At 43.3% G+C, this 24,198-nt stretch overlaps 1 protein-coding gene and 1 long non-coding RNA gene across 5 annotated transcripts in view; one reads left to right on the forward strand and one right to left on the reverse strand.

Moving 5' to 3' along the window:
• The window catches only part of POU6F2 (POU class 6 homeobox 2), a 326,831-nt gene that overhangs the window by 264,755 nt on the left and 37,878 nt on the right, over window positions 1-24,198 (forward strand).
• The window catches only part of LOC123614601 (uncharacterized), a 136,131-nt gene continuing 128,769 nt past the window's right edge, over window positions 16,837-24,198 (reverse strand). For all 4 annotated transcript variants that reach the window (XR_006722037.2, XR_006722038.2, XR_012508281.1 and 1 more), the window contains one exon: window positions 16,837-17,895. This is a non-coding gene — a long non-coding RNA (uncharacterized LOC123614601). The remainder of the gene's footprint in view (window positions 17,896-24,198) is intronic.

Consider the following 24,198-nt stretch of genomic DNA (forward strand, 5'->3'; position numbering starts at 1 on the left):
CTGAGGGGAAGATTAATTAAACATACAAGATGCTGGCGGCAGTTCCAAGTGGATGATGGTGCAATCACCCAAATGAGAAGAGATGGGGACCTTAACCTGGCCACAGCAGAGGAAAGGAGGAGAAGTGGACCATCTTCAAGGTCAAAGTGATAAGATTTAGTCTTTGACTGAATCTTAGAAGTGAGGAAGGAGCAGAGCCAGGGAAGAATGACCCAGGAATTGAGGAAGTTGGGCTCTGGGGGAGGAAATTGAGTTCTGAGTGCTTTGCATCCTCTCATGGAAACACACAACATACCGCTGGGATTTGTCTGGAGATAGACCAGAGTTGGAGCTAGAACCATATTTCATATGGAATCATAGCTACTAAAATCTCTCCTGGGGTGAACATGGCCTTTGACACCCTGCTCTCCCTCCAGAAACCACTCCCTTGCTTCTAACCCTCTTGGCTTTATAGTCAGCGTTGCACTTTAAAGGACATGTCTCCCCTGAATTCCATCCCCAGTACCTGCACTAAAAAGAAATAGATAAATAAACCTAATTACCTACCCCCACCAAAAAAAAAAAAAAAACCAAAACACCCCACAAACAAACAAAATGTGATGAAATTCCATGTCACCACTTATCTAGCCACTTTCCCATTCTTCTCCCAAACCACCATCCCTGTTCACCCCACACTCTCTCGCTTTCAGTATCCTATCAGCTCATGTCCTCACGTTCCAGCCCTCCTAACTTAGATGTCAAGGAAAGTGTATCAGCTGTTTATTTTTTCCTTTTGCACAAATCATCAGTAAATGCTCTTCAGTTAAAATTGTACCCAATTCGTCTTCTCCTGCAGCGGAGCCAGACAGCATCCAAGCTCTGCTGTTTCCCCACAATGGTTACTATTGTTCTCTTTCTATGTTTCAAAAAAGAAAATGTTTAAGCAGAAAGAAATCCAGGGCCAGTGTCTCCTCCTTGGTTCTACCATCTGGCCTCCGCTCCGTACCAACGACACCAGCTCCTCTGGTTTTCAGAGCGAACCGTTCCCTTGGGTCAGCGCATGAGAGGATGTTCTGTCTCGGAATGAAAGCTCTCGTCATTTTGAGGCAAAGCGCCCTTCTAGACAGAGCTGTGTGACTTTCTGAAAGAGGGCATTTATAGAGCCTCACATAGATGAATCGTTTTCCTTCAAGCAGGGAAATGTATTTCACTCTTTTTGCTTCAACTGGGATTGAGCCCATTCATTTCATTTTTTTTTTATGCTCTCCTGTTTTATTTAGAAATGATCTATTCATCCCAGCCCAATTGAAGAAATATAGATAACTCAGAAAAAAATGGCCATATTATTCACATGAGGAGTATAGATGTTCCCACTGAATATTTTCATAGCTCCATTTAATTTGTGCTGTATAAACCTGGCCTGCAAAACTCTCTTTTATTTGTTCTTCTCCAAGAAGGCAGCATAACCCCTGGAGTGAGTGAGACCCAGATTCTAATTGCAGCGGCTTTCATGCCCCTTGGATAAGTTATTTAACTTCAAGGGTGATAGAACCGATTTTTCAGGGGGTTGTGCGATTGAGATGCTCAGCACCTGGCATGTACTCCATTACGTGGCAAATATTCTCACATGGGTGAGGTCATATTTTGCGGGAATCTTTTTGCATCTCCAGTACCGCCGATGTCCCAGGACTCTGCTAGCCTTATGGGGAGAAGGCTGTTTCACACCTTTATTCTCAGCTAGGCACGGCTTGTATTGCACATTGTAGGAGATTCTTAAATTATAATGAAAAAAAAAAAAAAAGAAGAGCATTGTGTGAGAGTGAGAGAAAGATGCTGACATTAAAAAAAAAATCACTTCGTTAAACTAAATTGAATCCTCTTTTACGTAACTGTTTCTGATGATCATGTTCCCATTCATCCGCCTCTGTGACAACTATCTGCACAGAGACAAAGCAATTAGAATTTCCTAAAGCACCGTCTCTTACCGTTTTGCTCCTAGAAGGCTTCTTTCTTGGGGTCCCCTCACTGTCTAGTAATGTCTTTGGTAAGATAGATTTCACAACAGGTCCCCAAATCCTGCCCCGTGGTGCCAGGTCCACCAGAAAGTCTACTCATTTTCAGACGACTGCTCTCTCCTTGGTTCCCAGTAGAAGTTCATTTAGGGGGAGAGTGGTGCATCCTCCAATTACTCATCCTCCAGATGAGGGCGCAATTCACCCCCACGAGAGCCCAGGGCACGTATGTGATGTAGAGAAAAAGTGGTGCAATCCAGCCTCTCCTGTGTCTTCCCATCTGTACGGACCTGGTGGGCTCTCCCTTTGCCCTCCCTAAGCACGAGGCGTTTCACCTTGACTCGCCTCTCACCAGCCCATCCAAAGTCGCTTCCAAGAGAACCCCAGTGAGGTCTTCATTCTGGGTTGCAAAAGGCTGATTTGTATGTAAAGATGTTTCTCTCCCTCGGGATATTTGCATGATTGCAGGGGACCCGGCCCCGCTGTTCCAATTTAAACAGAAAAACGACCTAATTATGAAATGGATTCTCATAATCAGTTGATTAGTTTACTGATTTCCGTCTATTAACCCAGGTTATGTCTTGAGGAAGGTTATACAAACTCTCCTAGAACCTGTTTACATTTTTTAGAAATCTCTTGAACTAATAGCTACATAATTTCAGTCGAAGTGTGAGAAAACAAACTTTTCTCTCGTATTGGAAACTCCTCAGTCCAGTTACCTGACTCTTTGAAACGGTTATGAACCAAGAGATAAATTAATAATAGTATATACAAATTGTAAAGTCTTTGTCAAAATATCCACACGTATTATGCAGAGGAGAGGAAAAAACACTAGCGTTCGCACCCTAGCCCAACCAGATTGGCTATTTTTTTCAATTTTTTATTCAAAAAAATGTGAATAAAAAGGATCCTAAAAGCTACAGTGGATTATAAGCAACAAGTTACAAGGGAAAGAGGGACTTTTAGAAGCAAGCCCCAGGACAGCTGAGAAAAAGGGCCTCGCCCATCAGGACGGGAAGATACAGAAACATACAAGTCAAAAAGCGCAGGCCTCCAGGTCTGTGTGGGGTGGAGGCAGGGGGGCCAGAAGCCAAGAGGGCAGGACCAGCTCCCAGCCCCAGGTCTGGGCCAGCAGGGGGAGCCAAGGAGAGGAGATGGGTGAGGCAGGGTCTGGAGCAGACCCCGGGCACAGACCCCAGGCGGAGGAGACAGCACTGCACCCAGGAATTTCCTGACAGATATGCAGGTCCTACAGGACGAGGCGGGAGTTCAGGACAGAGCCCGCTCTCTTGGGAGGCTGGGAAGATGAAGTGGCCCTAGACTGGAAGGAAGTCTCAGGGGAAGAACTAAGGCAAGAGGAAGCGTGACCATGACCTGGGAGAAGAGCTTGGAAGGGGGCCAAGTCAGAGCGGCTCCAAGTCTACAGTGGTTCTGTGAGGGCTGAGTTCCCCTAACCGAGATCCTTAAACTTTGCGTGAGGACTGGACCGGGGACGGACAGCCAGGTAGGGCACTCGATACTAACTGATCTTCATAACAGTGCCCTGGAGTCATCAAGAAAGAGAAGTTTCTCTAGTCAGCCCTAAAAAGAACAGAATGTTGCCATTTGCAGCAACATGGATGGACCTGGAGGGCTTTAAGCTAAATGAAATAAGTCAGACAGAGAAAGACAAATACTGCATGATCTCACTTATATGCAGAATCTAAAAAATATAACAAACTAGTGAATAGAACAAAAAAAGAAGCAGATTCAGACTCAGAGAACAAACTAGTGGCTGTCAGTGGGGAGAAGGAAGCAGGGAGGGGCAAGATAGGGAAAAAGAAATAAGAGGTACAAACTGTTAGGTATAAAATAATTTACAAGGACATATTGTGCAACACGGGGAATATGGCCAATATTTTATAATACCTCTAAATGGAATATACCTTTAAAAATTGTGAACCACAATACTGTAAACCTATAACTTATGATATTGTACAGCAAACATAGCTCAATAAAAAAAAATATACTGAAAAAAAAGAAACTTCATTAAACTTAGAAAGGCACAAAAAATATATTGGCATGGAAAGATATGAACTCTATATATTACACTTTTTTTAAAGTGAATAAAAAGGATTACCTACACCCCAAAAGCAATGCAAATGACAACATACTGTACTCTTATTATTGGGGATTTGCAGGGGGAGGTACTTAGGACTTCCAGCTGGTGATCTGATGTGATTCATACTTCTAGGAACCCCAAACAGCGGAGCTTTTCCTTTAGCTATGAAATGAGAATCTAAACCAGTAGATAACAGAAACTTTCTACACTGTTATCTCCTGCAATATTTTAGCTTGTTCTTATAAGGAAAATGTTAAATTTCCTTTGATCAGGAGATCGAAGAGCCCTAATTAGATGAATCCAATGGTGTAAACTCTTCAGCATTAAAAGCTATGTCTTTGACCTCTTTTGTCTTTACCAGTAGGGTATCCAAATCAGCACTGAGTCCATAGAAGTCACTCAGGGATGTTTATCCTTTGACCAAATTTCAGAAGGGTTACATGAAGCCACAGCAATGATCCAACAGCAGGGAAAGCTACACATGTTTTAAGCAGTCAGAACTTTCTAGACCTGTAAGAATCAAGGCAACTTCTCTGAGCTTCAGTTTCTTCGTTTGTCAGTTGCTCACCTTTCAGCATCCCTGCTGCATGAGATCACATGGAGATGCAGCTTCAGTTTTGGCTGTCCTCTCTCATCCATTTCTGCAAGAACAGGATATTTTAATTTTGTCATCCTTGCCAAAAATGCGAAATTTGAAAATGACAAATGAGCACCCACCCTAGATAGGAGTCTTAAAATATGTGGTAAATAACAAATCATTCAAACATAAGGAACTCAAAAGATTTTTAATCCAAAGGCTGATTCAGTCATCCAAAGCACTGCCCAGTTAGGGGTCAGAGAGTGGGGGATAAATCCAAACTAGCCCCAGTGGTGCTCATTTGTTCCACTGAACGTCTGGAGAAAGGAATTTTATTGGCTGTGGCTCGTAAAATAATAGATACTCCATCCTTAGAAATACTTGCAATTGGTTCAGATCAAATGCTCCAGGGCTCGGACCAGACGTGATGGCTGGGCTGTTTCCTTTTTGCAATAGCAGTGACAGATCGCCATGTTAAAAACCTTGTAAAGTTTTTAAAGTTTTAACAGAATACACTGCAACTCAAAAGTGTGCTGCTCATATCAGGTTATGGTATCTGAAGTCTATAGAAATGGAGGGCAACAAAGGAGTTGAACACTGAAGAGTCAGTTGTCATCTGCAGTTGTTTTGTGAAGTTTTAAGTAAAAAAACTTCCACATATATTGGATATAAACTAAAATAACCAATGTCCAAATAATTACAAATATTTTTCAAACAGCCTTTCTTGTTTCTGCCTCAGGGCCTTTGCATATGCTGCCCATCCCCCACCCAGTTGTTTGTCTGGCTATTTACATACTGGCTTTCTCTCATCTCTAAACTCTCTCCTTGAATCCCATCTTCTCAGAGAGAGATCTTCTAACCATGCTATCTAAAGTATCTTTTCCCTCTGCCCCACCTCTATCGTATTTTCCTGTTTTTATTTCTTTCCAGCACTTCCTACTGCCTAAAATTATCTCGTCCATTACTTACCCATTTACTTCTGTCTCCTCCAACTAGACTGCAAGCACTTTATCCCTCATGTCAGTCTTGCTCTCTCTCTAATGTACTGTTGTACCCATCATACTTAGAATAGTGCCAGGCATGTGACAGGCAGTCAGTAAATACATGCTGAATGAATGATTCCACTTCCTTTCCCCTTTGTTCTAGCGTCTATATTTCTGCTCTGTGGACCATGTCTAGGCAAGATCCCTCCCACATCTTAGCTATATCCCTGGAAACAAAGAAAGGGGGCAAACTATACTGGCTCAAGTTGATACAGGACACAACTGGAAGCTTTGCATGCTATAAATAAATCCTTTTACATAGAAGGGTGAATTGTGATCAGAGAGCAATACCTAAGGCCAGAATTTTAGATGTTGTTATTTGCATCTATGTAATTTACAACCTGCCAACTTCCAAAAGTGATCTGAGCGGGCTTACAATCGAAAACAGAATATTCGTAAACAGAGTCCATAAAACAAACACCCAAAGCCATGCAGAGTAAAAGGAAAATCAGACACCAAATACCTTGGCTAATATCATTTCTATAATTGCTCATTAAACTTAACCCCGGACTTCCTTAGGGTGAAAGCAGAAAAGGAAACAATAGGTTCTGTAAATCTCAAATCCTTGCAGTAGGAAGAGTATCAGTGTGTTACAAACGACTCTCTGTTTCCTGTGTTCATTCAACAGACACACAGTGCTTGTCTCACAAGGCACCGTGCTCAGTGCCAGGAGCACAGGGAATAAAGAGTAAAACGTGTCTCTGCTTTGAGAGGCTCGTGGTCCTGGGGGGAAGGGAGGGGCTCAGACTTGGTGAGAAGGCGAATGCTTTTCTTACTCCTCATGGACGCTGGAGGAAACGGCGGCTTGGGGAGACCAGGCGTGGTGGACACTGCGATGCCCCCAGATCTCCCTTCAGTGGAGGGGATGTCGAGGGCATGTCGCCCCAGCTGCCTGGAATTGCACTGGTCACACAGCCGCCCACTGCCAGCAGCCCCTCCACAATGGCCTCCACTGCAGAGAAACCTTCTCATCTAAAGCCTTGCCCAAGGCCATGCCTCCTTCCAGAATGGCCCATATCCAATGGCCTACCCCTGTGGGAGTTTAAAGGCCCAACTCTGGTCACTCTTATGGGCCATTCTAGCTCCAAAGCTTCCTCATGGGCTTAGCAGAGATGTCAAGGCCACATCGCAGCTGGGCTTCCCTGCTCACTCTCTTATTTTTTTTAATTTAATAAAGGCACTGGGGATTGAACCCAGGACCTTGTGCATGCTAAGCCTGCACTCTAGCACTGAGCTCTACCCTCTCCCTCTCTGCTCTCTCTTGCTTCCACTGCTGCCCTCCCTCAGGGGTCAATCTCAAGGCAGTCCTTCTTCAGCAGCTAAACTCTCAGAGCCGGCTTCCTGGGGGTCCCACCTGTAACTCAGTCACAGTGATGGAGCCTCGTTTGGAACCCAGGCAGCATGACTCCAGAGCTCAGCCATTTTAGTCTAGCTCTCTGAGCCATGATGCAGGGTGCAGATGAGGCTCAAATTGTACATTTGGGCCAGGCTGTGAATGCCCTTTTGTTCCATCCCAGAGAGGTGAGATGTTATTCCAAGTCCAAGGGAGAACCGGCAAGGATCTGAAGTGGGAGGCTGATCTCAGCAAATGGTTTAGGATGGTCACTCTGGCATCAGCGCAGGGCCTGGACTGAGTTGGGAGAGGTCACTTTATCTCCATAATGGCTATGGTTGAGTCTCACCTCCTTCATCATCCCTATTTTAACTTCCTGAATGTAATGCAAAAGAGAGCAAGACTAAGTTGGACCAGTGGTGGTGGGACGCCATTAGGAGCACTCACACTTGTCCTGCGAGTAGCCCTTAGATGGTTGACTTCCGGGTTAACTTCAGCACAAAAAGGTCTTTGAATACACCGCCCACGGGCCAGTTAGAAGATGATGCTAGTACTCAGTGCTGTGCTCCCTCTGCTTCTCGACTCTTTTATTGGGCTCACAACATAGAAACAGTCTAAGCTTGAGTCCCAGCTGTTCAGAGGCGCTGTGTACCAGCTGGGAGCACTGGCTGCCCAGGGCCAGTCGTAATGAGAGGCCCTGGGACTGGTCGAGCCCACATGGAGCGCCTCCTGCTGGGAGAGCCATTGGACCCAACCAACTAACTCATCACCAGGAGCTGAGGAGGGAGCAGCTTGGGAGTCATTGCAGACTCCCAGTCAGTAAAAGTCATCTCCTTACTTCTGCTGTTTGAGTGTCCTGTTGGTACCCTTCTTTGATAATCAAAATGATTTCTAAGCAAAGAAAACTTGGCTGTGGAACGGCTCTCTTAATGGTGAATTGAATTTCCTGAACTTAGTCTTGTAAGAAAAATGAAAATCAGAAAAGAGGGGGAAAGACCTTATCTGGCTGCCAACTTCATCTTCTAACTGTTCTGTTAAGTTAGTGGCTAGGATATGAACCTTGTTTTATATTTGAAATCATTTCTACTTGAGATAACCTATTTTCCAATCAATGTAGTCCATGGTTGCAAGTTGAATACTAGGGGACAAAGTTCATGAGATGGAAATGCATTTTAAAATGTTTATAAAATTATAGGATCATTTCCAAAATTTTTATAAATAGAATGCAGTTTTCACTATGCATGCCTTGCCTTTATTGTAATTGTGAGGTAATATAACTGATCTATAGTTAGAAATTAATTTAGCTGCCAGTATTTCTAAGGTTAAAAAAAAAAGCTATGGTTGCAGAAACTAATGAAAATAGAGAATGAAATGTAAATTGGTAAACTGGCTTCTTAATACAAAAAAAAATTTTTCTTAACTGAAATATCTTAGATACACGAAAATAGGTGTTTCATGGTTTTATTAAGATTGAGGATTTAAAAACAAAATGAAAGCACTTGTGGCCATTTTTTTCCCTGTCTGTTTAGCAATTATCTACTAAGGTACATACAATAGAAAATAAGAGTATTGTTCTCAAGCTAGGCTTAGGCAAGTCAGCCACAGATCAAGTTCAAAACCTATAGCCTTTAAAATAGACACACATGGACACACATGGCCTCTTCCAAGTCCGCAAGTACCAGTGCAGAGAACCGCCTTCCAGTTTTCTGCTCTTGAGGGTTGATAACACATGAGCTTGCTTTGTGGCTCCATTCCATTCTGAACTCTTCTCTTTCTGGCTTGTAAAAGGTGCCAGGTCAGGCGGCAGTAATGAGGACACCATCAGACAGCACTGTGCTGACTTAATGGTGATGGTTCACCTAACAGCGATTCAAAAATATTACCATCCTGCTCACTTAATCGTAATGCAGCTGTGTCTGTGAATGCTCAAAGTTCGTGTGGTCTCCAGGGTTCTTTTTAAATCAATAAATTTTATCTTGGCCAATTTGCATGGACATTAACAAAAGCACCGGGGGAATTCAGTTCAGGCCCAGATGGTGGTTGGTGGAGCATCTACATCTTTTGGAATATAAAGTCCTTCTGTTACCAAACGGCAGGTCTGGCTGCTCACCACTTGGAAGCCAATACAAAGAGAGGCAAGTGTTGGTACAAAGGAAAGTTTGCTTAATTCCGGAGGCCAGTATCTGAGGGGGAGAGTGGGAGGTGGTTCTGTCCAAAGGCCAACTTCCCTCACCCCCGACAGTCAGTGGACGAGAGCTTTTAAAGGGGACTTTCAGGGTCAGCTCTGACTTGAAGTTAGCCATGCGGTGCTCTGATCAGTGTCATCTTGATGGTTTTAAGTACAGTTCATCTTCAATTCCAGGGTCGGTTTGTTTCTCTGAAGCCAGTTCTTGGAATTGAGGCAGCTTAGGTCATGGCTACAGTCTGGACATCACATAGTTAGCGTCTTCCACTTGGTGGAGATTTCAGGATCTATAAGGCAGCTCAGAGAGCGTGGCTCAGAATATTACCTATCGCCCTTAGGAGGAACTAGAGGTCCTTGACTTTGCTTAACTACTAAACTATATTATTACTATTATTTTGTTTTTCTTGGCTATTTCCCTTTGTTTCTGTATTTTCTTATTTCTCTGATTAAACCTGTTCTTTAACTTAAGCTTTTCTACGGACAAGAGGCAGGCAGAGGACATGGAGGGTGGGGGGACTGTCCTGGGAAGGCTCCGTAGGGTCCTGCTCTGTTTCACTTCTTTTAAAACTAGTAGGTGAAAAGCGAAAGGGTAGAGCTCAGTGGTAGAGTGCATACTTACCACAGGCAAGGTCCTGGGTTCAATCCCCACTACCGCCATTAAAAATAAATCAACAAATAAACCTATTACCCACCCCCAAAAAGTAGTTGATGAGAACAGCCGAAGTGGAGTATAAGTGTATTCCATTAGCTTGTTGGTTAAATCTGTGAATAACAAAGTAATACATCTTCCGACTTTTCTCAGAGTGCGTGACATAGAACGCAAGTTCTAGGGGTCTTAGTGGTTTCACAGACGAAGGGGACACTATGATCAAGTCTTACGGGGAAATACGGAGTTAATCAGGCTGAATGGGTTCTCAAATGAAGATCACCAAGGCGTAGATGCTTCCCGCAGTTTCCCAAACATTGGATTCCAGAGCAAATCCAGGACCAGGGTTCCACTAGACACATTTTTGGAATTACTCTAATTTTCGAGTGTTCTGCCAACATATCATTGCTTGCTAGCATGTAGGGCTACAAGCTAAAAATACGTTGTTCTAAAGACATTATGAACTTCCAATGTATTTTGATAAATTCTCAGAAATTACATTTTCCCTTGTTACTTGATGGCTTTTTCTTAAAAAGCCATGTGACTATCTTGGTCAATTTTGTCCAAAGTTACTGAAACCAAAGTTTTGGAAAAGTAAACCTGTTTATTTAATAGGTTTTTTTTTTTTCATTTTCTATTTATACATTTATTTTATTTAAGTGATGTTTTCTATAAAATGATTATATAATCACCCCTAAAGCTATATATTTTCTTTTCTTCCTTTTTTTTTTTTTACACTTGGTCATTTTGCTTTATTTTTGCCCTCATGTACTGCAGTGGAGAAACACCAGGAATTTTAAAATGTGCTCTTATTTTTTTTTAAATGATATACCAGACAAGAAGTATAAACAGTTATAGAAAACACTTTTATTTAACGTATTTATTTTGTAACTTAACAGGAAGAGAGCTCGAAAAATTACAGCACTGTTTCCAGTTTTCTCCCACCATTTTAGCATCATTGTGGGGTTTTACTGTTTGAAGGCACTGTACAGACCGTCCAGTTTGGGGTTCTCAGGCATTTGTGTGTGTCAGCATCACCAGATGAGCTATTGAAACCCAGATTACTGCTCCCACCCCACAACCCCTGATGCAGCAGGTCCCACTGAAGGCTGAGTGATCTGCATTTTTAACAGTTCCCAGGTGATGCCGAGGTGGCTAGTCCCAGATTGAGAACCAACATGTGGTAGAAAGCCCTTTCTTCCAGCCCATCCAGAAACCCTGAATGTTCCTGGAGCTGGCCTGCCACCCGAAGCCCGCAGGGCTATCAGGGAAGGGAGGAAATCATGATTTCTCCAGGCCTTGGAGCAGCGCAAGGGATGATGGATTGGAGGGTCTCAGTGTTTATCAGGGACATTCATCAGGGGAGGCTGACTCTGGAACACGCATCCCTAAAACTACAGGGGCTTAACAGCCCATCGGGGACCGCATTTTGAGAACCACTGATCTAGTTCAACCTTCTCATTTTACATACAAGGAAGTGGAGCGGGGTAGGGCAAAACACCATGCCTAATCAGCTGCTGACTCAGGAAGAGAACCCCCGGTGCCCTGACCCCCAGCAATTTCTCATCCCCTCCTCCATCACTTGTTACCTATAAATGCACAGCCAGCCTTTTCTCAGTAGTTACCAGTATTGGCAAGAAGATTTTAAACATATCTTTCTCTGTGCTGATTGGTGTAGAACTGCTTTCTTCAGTCAGCGATGTCTTGCCCTTTTCTCCCTAAGTGCAGAAAATTCCGACACAGCTTTGCTTTTGCTCTTGGTGAGATTAAGCTTTATGTTTTTTAACCTATGTTCAGTTTTATTAATGAAAACTTCCCAAACGATCTCTACAACTTTTTATGTTTTCTTGGCTCAGGGCTCCTACAGGTAGTGGTTCAACTGTTAGCTTAATGTCTTTAGAACAACCTATAACCAATATATTTTGTGAGCACAGAAGGATTTTATTTACCTCTGAGCATTCTGGTCGTGTTGTTGTTTTTTTTTTCCCCCTCTGTTTTGTGTGCTTATCTTTTCTCTTTCTGCAGAGTCGTATTTTCTCTAATAATTCAGACCACTTGTTTTTCCTAATGGCAAAGTTCTTTTCTGGGCACTGAGGCTCTAGCACATCTGATGTGGGTGTGGTAACTACACTCTGCACCCCTGTGCTCTTGACAAGAAAGGAACCACCACGGGCCACTAAGAGCATCACTTAGCAATGGGTGTGACATGACCAGAGATGCGTTTTCTTTTCCCTGTAGGCTAAATGGTAAAATTGATTTTATTGTAAATTCAAGTTCATGTATAACTGAAAAATGGTGCTCTACCCTGGGATTTGACACAACATTGTAAAATGATTATAACTCAATAAAGAAATATTTAATAAATAAATAAATAAAGACAAATGGAGTAACAGCAAAAAAAAAAAAAAAACAAAAAAAAAACATGCATGACCCAAATGCAGTATTGTTTTGTGGGAATAACAGCATATCTTTTGACTAAGTTTCTTCTACAACATCTGTTCCATGAATAAATTTTATGAAGCAAGAAGGCCATTATGCATAATAATAAAATTCTGTAATAGCTTAGACAAGGCACTGCCTATGGGTGGATAAAACCAAGATAGCACATGTAACATTTGTTACAACATGTTTTAATAACCAATGTAGTGATCAGGATGGAAGAAAGAGGAAGCAAATATTTGTTCTTTATAAGTGATAGGTTGAACTAGTTTGGACTTATAAAAAATTTCTTGAGTTTCAGTGCTAAAATTAGTATCTCCAGAAAATATATTCAGGAGTAAAATAGCCCTAAAGTAAATAAAAGACTTCCATCTTCTCTGGGCTGACTCTTGACCTGAAATCTTATCAATAAACTAATACAACCTTTATAATTAATTTATAAAATTACAGCTTAATCATAAATTAATACAACCCTTATAATTAGTTTATAAAATTACAATTTATAAAATCCCAGCTTAATCTTCACAAGCGCACCCAGCCATGGATATGATGGTTGGATACCTGGATACAATTTATTACTTATAGTCCATCTCTGTAATTTTTTGTAACAGAGAACATTTTGTATTTTAAAGGACGATGGGCCTGTTTTTATTATGCAAAATTTGGGTCAGTCAGCAGTTTAGATTTCCCTTGATATAAAATAAATGAAAGTATTTTATGATTTAATGACTATCAATTAGTGTTGCTTCCCAAGCTGCAGAGCTGCTAAGGCTGTCTCCATTATATTGCAAAAGGATATGAATATTTAGGTGCTTTCATAGCGACAGCTCAGAGGGGTATCTCTCAGGAGATGCTCTATTCCAGATGAACAAATGCGTGCCAATCACACGAGTGTGCTTGCTAATTTCTATTTTCCCACCTTCTTTCTCTGCCTCCAGCACTCAACTCAGAATTTTCCTAGCCCCCTCTCCTGCTCTGGCCATTCAGAAAACAACAGGCATTCTGATGTTCCTGTAATTTTGTACTTGCTCTTTCTTCAGTTCTTTTTTTGTTTGTTTTTTTTATTGAGTTATAGTCATTTTACAATGTTGTGTCAAATTCCAGTGTAGAGCACAATTTTTCGGTCATACATGAACATACATATATTCATTGTCACATTCTTTTTCGCCATGAGCTACCACAAGATCTTGTATATATTTCCCTGTGCTATACAGCATTAACTTGTTTATCTATTCTAGATATACACCTGTCAGTACCTACAAATTTCGAACTCCTAGTCTGTCCCTTCCCATCCCCCCCCCCCGTAACCACAAGTCTTTCTTCAGTTCTAAGGGCCCCTCTTCTCCTGTCTGCTCAGTTGATCTGCTGCTTTTTCAGGATTGAGCGCCTATCAATTACTTCCTGAAACTTCCCTCACATCCTCTCTTCCCCTAGTGAGCTAGCCAGCTCCCCAGTGTTCCCACAGTTCACCCATCACCCTGCTACCCTGCTTGTGCCCACTGGCTCTTTTTATTTTTGTATTTGTATTTTTGTATTTTATTACAAGGATGATTCGGTATTTGTACATATCAAGACATAATCACTACAATAAGCCTAATTAACATTTGTCACCATACATAGTTAGAAAATTTTCCTCTTGTGATGAGAACTGTTAAGATCTACTCTTTTAGCAACAATACGGTATTATTAACTATAGTCCCCATGCGGTACATGACATCTCCATGACCTTTATTCCTGGAAGTTTATGCCTTTTGACCCTCTTCGTCCATTTGGCCCACCTCTCACCCCCCCCTGCTGGCCACCACCAGTCTGTTCTCTGTGTCTATGAGCCTTGGTTGCTGCTGTTCACATATAAGTGAGATCACACAGTATTGGTCTTTCTCTGTCTGACTTATTTCACTTAGCATAATGCCCTGGAGGTCCATCCACGTTGTGCAAATGGCAAGATTTCATTCCTTTTTATGGCTGAATAATATTCCATTATAGATTTTATATATATATAGACACATTTTCTTTATTCATTCATCCATTGAAGGACATTTAGGCTGCTTCCTTGCCTGGCCTATCATAAATAATGCTGCAATGAACATGCAGGTGTAGATATCTTTTCAAGTTCGTGTTTTTGTTTTCTTCAGATAAATAAATATACAGAAGTGGAATTGATGCATCATAGGGTAATTCTATTTTTAATTTTTTGAGGACCCCCCCGTACAGTTTCCCATAGTGGTTGCACCAATTTACATTCACTCCCAACAGTGCATCAGGGAGGGACCCCTTTTCTCCACATCCCCGCCCACACTTGTTATTTCTTCTCTGCTTGGTGATAGCCATTCTAACAAGCATGAGGTAATCTCTCATTGTGATTTAGATTTGTACCATTGGCTCTTAATTTATCTATGTGTCTGTCTTTCCCATGCCCTGGAAGCTGTTTGGGGGAGAGACATAGTTGTCGAATCAGTGGATGGTGACCTAGATGGTATTCTGTGTGCAAAGTTGCCCCAAGCCACACCCCTTTTACTGAAGGGCAGCCCTTGTCTTTGCTCCGGTGACCTCCTGATCTTTGCCTCCAGGCTGACCCACCCCCACCTCAGTCCAACTCAGTCTTCAAAGCCACCATTCTAAACCTCAGATCTGATCCTGTCCCTCCACCTTTGCCTAGAGAATGAAGGACAAGCCCTGTAAAGTGACATACGAAGTGCTCGCTCCATAATCTCATCACCTGCCACTCCCCACCCTGACTTTATTCCCGAAGTATCCAAGCCCCAATGCAGTGGCTCCACACCCACAAAACACTGTCTCTGGCCTCCACGCTGCCACCATGCTATTCCCAGGGGGTGGGAAGGCTTTTTTCCCCCTTCCCAATTCCTTCCCAATCAACTCCTAATCATCCTTTTTGATTCTAAGGTCCTAAGTGGTCTGCATGCCTGAGGTCTAGTGAGGGCCCCTCATGTGGGCTCCGGGAACCCTGTTCCCACAGCACCAGCTACGTGGGGTAGAAATCAGCAATCCATCAATTACACTGGGAGCACATCAAGGCGGGAGACTCTTCCCTGGGATGTAGACACATCTTTGATGAAGAGCTGCTTGACTCCCATCCTCACACATGTATCCCAGCATCCACATTACTTATCATAAATGTGCTTATATGTACATATAGAAACACATTTGTGTGTATATATGTTCCTAAAACTGTGTTCAAAGGCACATTCCAAATGGATGGATAGATGCATTCATATACATATACAAATCCAACAGATTCCCAGAGGAAATGCAGAATGCATTGTTAAAATGTCTGTCATCCATGAAGGAGAAACAGGAATGAGCTGGGCATTGAGTTTGCATACAGCTCCCCCACCCCAACCACCACCAAAAAAAGGCAAGACTCTGGATACAGAGTCCACCTCTGTATCCCTGGGGCCTGGCTCCGAGCCTGCACCATGGTTACAGGGGAAATATCTGAGGAACAGAACTGTCCTGAGGCTCCACGGGGCAGACCGTGCCTCATCTTCCTTTGAGCGCCCCGTCCTTTCTTGTCTCTCTTCTGCCCTCAGGAGCACCTGTGTTCCCTGCAGGAATACAAGTGTTGGGGAGTAACTTAGGTAAATCAGATGTGGGTGGGGCCAGACTGTGCTGTGCGCTCCCAATGCTTGAAACTAGAATAACACCAACTAATGTACCATGGAAGCAATTTATTCTTTTTATTTATTTATTCTTCAAGGAAGTGCTAGGGATTGAACCCAGGACCTCATGCATGCTAAGCATGCGCTCTACCACTTGAGCTCTATCCTCCCCATTGGAAGTAATTTATTCTTAAAAAAAAAAAATAGCCTTTTTTCTTTCATCACAGGAGTGCTCCCAACCACTTGTTTAAACTGGTTGATAGAATAAAAAATACAGAAAGAGTAATTTTGAAATATCAACAAATTCACCTAACTAATGTGCCATGACACTAGGCAATTGGTAAGAGGAACGCGATTGTATGTAAGTAAGAAAATAGCATGAAACTCAATAAAAAGATAGATTTTCAGGTTATTAAATGGAGGACTAGACAGAAAAGGAAATGAGATGTGTAAGCTTGTGGTAATACAGTGACAGTCTCCATATAACTTGTGTAAAATCTGATTGAGGGTTGGTGGGTTTCCATAATGCTGACCTCAAAATCTCTACCTCAGAATCAGATGTATTGGGCTAAGTTAAAAGCTGGTTTTCCCCTTCAACTCTGGGCTTGACAATTTTATCAGTACATTTAAAAATAAAAAAGAAATGCATCCTTTGGAAGGCTTCCTAATAGCGTGCCACCCAATCCCAGTGTGCTGGCCAGGCTCGTGTATCTCCTTCCCCTCCCTCGAGGGGTCCCTGTGTCCTCGGTGCACATCTCATCAAGCGTCCCGCAGGATCCACCTCTCTCCAGTGCTCTTCTAGAACCCTCTTCAGGGCATCCACATGTGTTCGTGGAGTCCCCTCTGTCCACCTACAATGATGTGCAGGGCTTCTTAAGCCATCTGAGTACAACCTCATTTATTTTGTTTTTCGTTTTTGTTTTTGTGGTGGGGGAAGGTAATTAGGTTTATTTATTTATTCATTCTTGGAGGAGGTGCTGGTGATTGAACCCAGGACCTCATGCATGCTAACCATGCGCTCTACCACTTGAGCTATATCCCCCTCCCCCCTGTACCCTCACTTTTGACTCTGCATCCACAGGAGCCACAAACCATCTAAATGCCCAAATGGCCAACACCTCCTGAAGTCCCACCACCACAGTGAGGCTGCACGCAGGGAGAGCATGCCCCCTCCTTCACCAATGTCACACTCTGTCACCTGGCCTCCAAGGGGCACACAGATCCATCCTTATCTGGGGAAAGCAGCCCCTTCTGCTCCCACCCATGCCGCTGCTCGTAGGGGCTTTGCTCTAGTCCACAAGGCTGGGCTAGATACGTAGACTCCATAACCCAACTCCATCTCCTCCACCACAGCCCGAGGGTAAAAAGTAAATCCCTCACCCACTACCACCTGATCCTTCAGCTCCCAAAAAACAAAATCTAGAGCTTCAGCCCTCCCTCCAGCCCTGTCCCCACTCAGTTCCAGGCATGCCATTTCCAGGGATGCTTTTGGTCGAGGATGTTCAGGGAAGAGCTGGGCCTTTATCCTTAGATGCCATCACTGAGTTTCACATCCTGGGATATTCCCAGGATTCCTTTTGGGGATCTCCCTGGGAGGCTGAGAGGAAGGCTCCAAGAGCTGGTGCTGACTCCCACGAGGGACTGACACATCAGGGATCATTCATGAACCCTTGGGATCAGCTCACCCATGTTCAAGGCTCTGGCCAGTCAGTCCAACGTGCCGTGAGAGACTATAAAGTGCCGTGCTTTTAAAGAGATGAGTTTAGACGAAGTTGCCTCCAAAATTTTTACTCTTTTCTGTAAATTGAAAGGTCAATCTCCCACCAAGTTCCCAGTCAGGCCTTGATATCTTCTACCCACTCCTTCATATGTTCATTCCATCAGCGTTAACAGAGGACTTACTGGGTGCCCGGTGCTATTCGAGGAGCTGGAGCTGCAGCAGTGAACTCAAATCTACATCCTAGAGAGAGGGGTGAACAGAATAAACAGATGAGAAATGTAATATTAGGTTCTACAAGTGCTGTGAAATACGTGAGAAGACTAGATGGAGAGGGAAAGGAAATTTTTTTTAAACTATGTATTATAGAAAATTGCGAATAAAAGTAGAAAAAAAAGTGTAATGAACTGTATATATCCCCCACCCAGCTTCTACAGAGATCAACACGTGCAAGATCCTCTTCCGTATCCCCACCCGCTCTCTGCACCCCACCAACGATTATTTCAAAATGAATCTCCAACCTTGTATCATTTTCTTATACATGCTTTGGCATGAATCTCTGAAAGAAAGGAAGAGCTCTTTAAATAAAGTAGTCAAGGAAGGTGTCTCTAAGGAGGCGACCTGAGAGAAAAGAGATGCGAATGGGAAAGAGAGTTGCAGACGTAGAAACAGCAAGTGCGAACCCCCGGGGTAGTTGAGGATCTGCAAAAAGCCCAGTGTGACTCCCCTGGAGGGAGTGAGGGGCAGAGGGGACTCGAGCCTAAGACAACAGTATGGCCCTAAGTTCCTGGAAGGAATAAAAATTATTATAGCAAAATTTGCATAGTGCTTACCATAGGCCAGGAATTCTTCCAGTATTTTGCATATATCAACTCATGTATTTTTCACACCACCCCTCTGATGTTGTTACCTCTATTATTATTCCCATTTTACTAAAATTGAAGAAACTGAGATACAGAAAGTGTTTTAGTCTACTCAGGCTGCTGTCACAAAAGAGCACAGACTGAAATTTCTTTCTCACAGTTCCGGAGGCTGGGAGGTCCAAGATCAGCGCAGCCCTCGCATGGTCGAGATCAGTTGAGAGCCCTCCTCCGGGTTCACGGGGCCCTGTCAGTGTGTCTTCATGTGGTGGAAGGGGCCAGGGATCGCTGCAGGGGCTGTTTCATAAGGGCACTAATCCAATTCATGAGGGCTCCACCTCCGTGACTTAAGAACCTCCCAGAGGTCCCCCCATCACCTTTGGGGGTTAAGATTTCAACATTTATGATTTTTACAAAGAATGAAATAATGCCATTTGCAACAACATGGATGGACCTAGAGATTATCATACTAAGTGAAGTAAGTCAGACAGCGACAAATACCCTAGGATATCACTTATAAGTGGAATCTAAATTTAAAATGATGCAAATGGACATATTTACGAAACAGAAACAGACTCACAGACATAGAAAACAAACTTACGATAACCAAAGGGGAAAGGGGGAGGGAGGGATAAATTAGGAGTTTGGGATTCGCAGATTCTAACTACTATACACAAAATAGATAAACACCAAGGTCCTACTGTACAGCACAGGGAACTGTGTTAGCTTGTAATAACCTATAGTGAAAAAGAATATGAGTCACTGTGCTGTACACCAAGAACTAACACAACATTGTAGGCCGACTATACTTCAATTAAAAAAAGAAAGATTTCAACATATGAATCGGAGGATTTATGAACTGGAGGCCATAGCACCCAGGTACAGCGGGTTACTGGCAGCCTCAGAATGGGAACCCAAGCAATCTCGCTCCAGAATGCAAGCTCTTAATCCTTATACTGTGCTGCTTCCCCTTCCTTTTCAGATAGAAGGGCTCATTCCTGGCCAGTCACGTTTCTGTGCAACCCAGAGCAAGCACGGGGTACACAGACTCAGAGCTGCCCTCCCAGGTCTCTTTGAACCCACCACCTCCTCTCTCATGACCCCGCCCCAGCCTGCCACCCAGCTCCCTGGCCCGTTCATCTTTTCCCACTTCTTCTCTCTTCCCGCCAGATCTCTTTACGGGGAAGCCCCACGAAGGTGGGGAACATGTCACTCTGTCATTCGCACCGTCTCCCTCACACAGTGCCCAAAACACAGTGGGTACTGGGTAAATCTTTGCGGGATGAAGACTTTAGTGAGTGAAAAGGAATGACGTTTGAATTGTAGCAATGCATGTTTGTGTTCCACCCAGATCCCCCAGAATCTCTCTTTTCTGTGAGTTCCCCCTACTCCTTGGAGTTGGGGGGCGGATTTCAACAACAGCATTTATAGCTCTTCTTCCAAGGACTCCACTTTGCCCCAAAATCAAAAAGCTAACAGTGCCCAGAGATTGGATTTCCAAGCCTCTCCTCCACCCCCAGGGCTATTAACTGGGACTGTCAGGTGCAGAGTGTGGACACCCAGCTTCCTTGCCTGGCGATGGGATAGCTCTGAGGTCCATCTCCCACTCCAGGGCCCCTACCAGACCGGAACTCCTCCCTTCCCCATTCATCTTGCTTCTGAGGAACTCAACCTCAGACTTTAGGTCATTTAAAAAATTCCTGTTAGCCAGGATGGCTGGGTGTTAATGGAAAGTTACTGGAGCATTAATGGAAAGTTACTGTACTTATCGTTCTGCTACAAACTTAAAATAAAAGAAATGAAATTCTTTCCAAGACCAGACAGAAGTCAGTGTGGTTTTACACTGATGACTCAGAGGTATTTCAGGATGTTGCAGTGCCGAGGAACCATCACTGCAAATCCCAGGCTCTCCAGGCTGAGGCTTCTCAGCAATGCTCATGCAGGCTTCCAGTTGGCGGAAAGTTGGATGGTCAGCGTCTGGCATGTGGTCATCTCTCCAGGGAAGTGGGCAGAGAGCAAGCAGCAAAGCTTGGCTCAATATTAAAACTCACAAGACTGATTTCTAACTGTTACGAGGGTTTTATAACCCAACAATCATGGGACCCAAGGGAAAAGCTTAGTTGGATAAAACACACATCAGATGGGTCGTTGAGATGACCACCCTCTTGCTATTTGTCTACTGGTATCTCCTTGACCTTTAAAAGCAGACTTGAGGGTAAGAAGTGAAAATACTCATTTGGTTAAAAGAGTCCCAGGGAGCCAAGACACATGTTTTTTCACATGTGCAGGATAAGAAAAGTCAAAGCCCTGATGTATGTAAATGCACCTGTTTCCAGGCAGCCACTGCTGGTCATTTCAGAGCTTAAACGGGGAGTGAATTGTGATGCATGAGTTTATGAACATCCTCGTTTAGAAACAAATGGCACCACAGTTTCAGAGTTTTAAATTGAAAAGTTAGTAGCAAAAAGAGCTGCTCTAAAATCCATACTCTATAAAATTCACATAGCTCACGAGGGGAATGATAAAACTATAGATCGTGGGCAGCTCTGCTCCCCAGAAAGGTCTGAGCCTGCTGCATTCATAAGGGCCTCTTGGAATAAAGCTACAGACATAGAATATCATCCTAGAGCCAGAGTTTTGTAAATAAGATTTATAATAATAGAATTACGTCCTCGGCAAATTGTCATGCAGACTACTGTGACAACTAATGCTCAGATTCAAGAAACCTGAATTCTTTACCAGGCTGGAGGTTGTGAGCCTTTCAGAGAAAGAGAAGATGGGGCCAGCCTTGAAGGAAGACACCCCCTCTGTCAGGTAGTGCCATCATCCACGATGACATGTACATGACATCACACGTAGGACATCGTCCAAGAGCCCTCCCTGAAGAGGCGATATCAAAGCTTTTCTTTTCATCACCACTTAGTGTCCACAGATGACAAGAACGTGCAGAAAGCACTACAGATTTAGGGATGTGGATTTATTCTCATTACATGAGTACCCAATATCCCTACTGATATGTGAATGTAGAAATCAACCATTGCCAATCCCAAGGGAAATTTTTTTTTTTATAAATCTTCTTCCTGCATGCCTTCACTATCAAATCAGCAACTGTGGAATAGACTCATTCACAATATTTTGACATAAGGCAGGGATTAAACTGCAGGATGGCTGTCCTTATGGAAACCTAACAAACGTTGTAAACCAAGTGTGTGATAACGGACCAAAAGAAAAAGCCTTTTGCTGGTCTGCTACCTACCTACCCTGACCTTGGAATCAAAACCCTGCTTTCTCTGTAAATTTCTCTATAAATGATTGAATCTGAGAAGTCCAGGATAAGCAGGTGGAGGCATGAATTAACTACTTCTTTCTGGTGTCCTCCAGTCTGAAATATTTTTAAACAGCATCTTTATCTTTTAAATCATGCGAGTCACCTCATCTAACAATCCTATGAGTTAACCAACAGCTTCCTTCAAGCTACTCTTTAGAGAATACAGTTAAAATAGAAAAACAGAGAATATGGTTACCTGAGTTCACATGATTTCCAGAGAAAGAAGATAGTTATGGAGGTGAGTTCCAGTTCTGATAAATTTTTTGGCTCAAAATCCTGGTGTGCTGTGAACTGTGAGACTAACAGCTCGCATGATTTAGAACACGGTATATACCAGGTTCTGTCCTACAACTTTTTTGTGTATTTATTTAATTCTCATCATGACCCTGTGAGCAGTAGCGCCATCTTTTCACCCATTTTATCTGTAAGACTCTGAGGCATGGTTTACTTGAAGCCACAAGCCAAGGCAGGGTGGTTTCAGAGCTGATGCCCTCAACTGCATGACGGATGGGCTCTGTGAGGTTTGCAGCCCTTCCCAACTGATGCAAAACTACTTTTGTTCTTTCATTCTGTTATTTTACTCTCCCAAATTCGCAGGCAGGGGGCTGTCAAGAAGTTAGTGGTTCTGGTAGTGGGTTTTTAGACTGAGAATCAGAGAACTACCACTTGATGTTTTCAAGGCCCAGCATCCATTTGGATGTGACGTGAGGACACTTATCTCTCAGCAGATCCTTGCTCTCAGAGCTTCCACATTTACAAACAAGCATGCACCAAAATGTAGCATGTCGTTCAAGCTGGCCCGTTGAAAACACAAGTACGTAATCCAGTCAGACCTCGTTTGGGCCATCCTTTAATGGTTCGGTACATTGGCCATGAAATCTGAAGGCACACACTTGGCAGCAACTTCAAAATGTCCAGTTGATCGCAGAATGTTAACATGCTCATTATGTGCATTTATTGTGCCTGGGCCTCCCCACTGTCTAAATCTACCCTGAGTCTCCAATCAGGAAGAAGTATTGAGAGGAACACTACTAATATGACATGACGGGGGACAATACAGAGTGACATGACCCGAGGTGATGAAGAGAACACGTATGGTTTCCTGACCATCCCCTCCGCCATCCCTGCCACATATCTTAATGTACATTACATCCCTGCCTTGACAGTCACAGATAGAAAAGCCAAAAGATATTTACGAAGCTGCACCCATCAACAATACCCAGGGTCCACCTGAAATGCTGTCAGCTTACAGATTGACTTGTACCCGCTGTCTGCATGTACCCCTCACTCCCCCGCCTTCACTTCCGACTCTGCTTCCCGGGGCCAGCAAAGCATCTCCCCAGAGCCCCTGCGCCCTTCACAAAGACCTAGGGATGCAAGCCAGGCAATAAGAAGGTCATCGAATTGGCGTTTGCTCCGTTAAGAGGGAAAGGCAGCTAAAAGAGGAACAAATTGGAATTCAACCTAGCACCAGGATATAGAGGAAATAAACATTAAAAAAGATACAAACCAAATCTGGACGTCTGTGGTTGCTGAAGCAATCTCCCAAAGCAGTAGAAGTGTACCCATTCCTGGCCCCGTAACACAAAGGCTCAGAGCCCACTTTTAAGTAGCTGCTTTGTTTTATATGCAGAACAACAGTATATCCTTTATATAGTGCCCGAATTTATCACACATACATGGGACAATAGCTGAACAACACACTAGTGTCCTACACGTCAGGAATTCTCATCTACACTATTGCATTGTATCCAGAGAGTAATTCTAAAATTTCCTATATGAGTTTTTGATTGACCAAGATGTTAGGGAAATGTCTTACAATTCTTTTAAATAGTCTCTCTTCCTTAAATTGGAATCACTGCCTATCTTGGAAAGCATTGTGTACGTAATGATTTGAATTTTTCACCCAAAATTCATGGACAAAATTGCATTTTCAACATTCAAACCAAATTGCACATAATTTAATCTTTCTCTGAGATTAAGAAGCTTATTGTGAGATCCCCCTGAAACTCAGGAATTTCATGATGATTTCAATTTGTATTGCGTGAAAGAAATGGAAACACAGCAGTTGGCAGATGGCCTGAGAACGGTGTACCGCCATGCAGTGTCTGTCCGGACCCTCTGGGGAAGGTGTTCCTCCTGGGGCTTCTCACTTTTGTAGTGAAAAAAAGAACACACAATGAACTCTTTCCCTTCAGGTAGGACCAAGCCGAAAAACAAGGAGCGTTTCCATTCAGCATATACCATTACCTGCCTCAAGCACACTGTACAAACATACTCAGAAAACCAAGATCAAGGCCCAGTGAAGGTGGGGAAGTGAGCGATACATGCAGACAGTGGGTGCAGTCAGGCTGAATT

The sequence above is a fragment of the Camelus bactrianus genome, chromosome 7 (assembly GCF_048773025.1).
Source record: "Camelus bactrianus isolate YW-2024 breed Bactrian camel chromosome 7, ASM4877302v1, whole genome shotgun sequence".
Classification (NCBI taxonomy): domain Eukaryota; kingdom Metazoa; phylum Chordata; class Mammalia; order Artiodactyla; family Camelidae; genus Camelus; species Camelus bactrianus.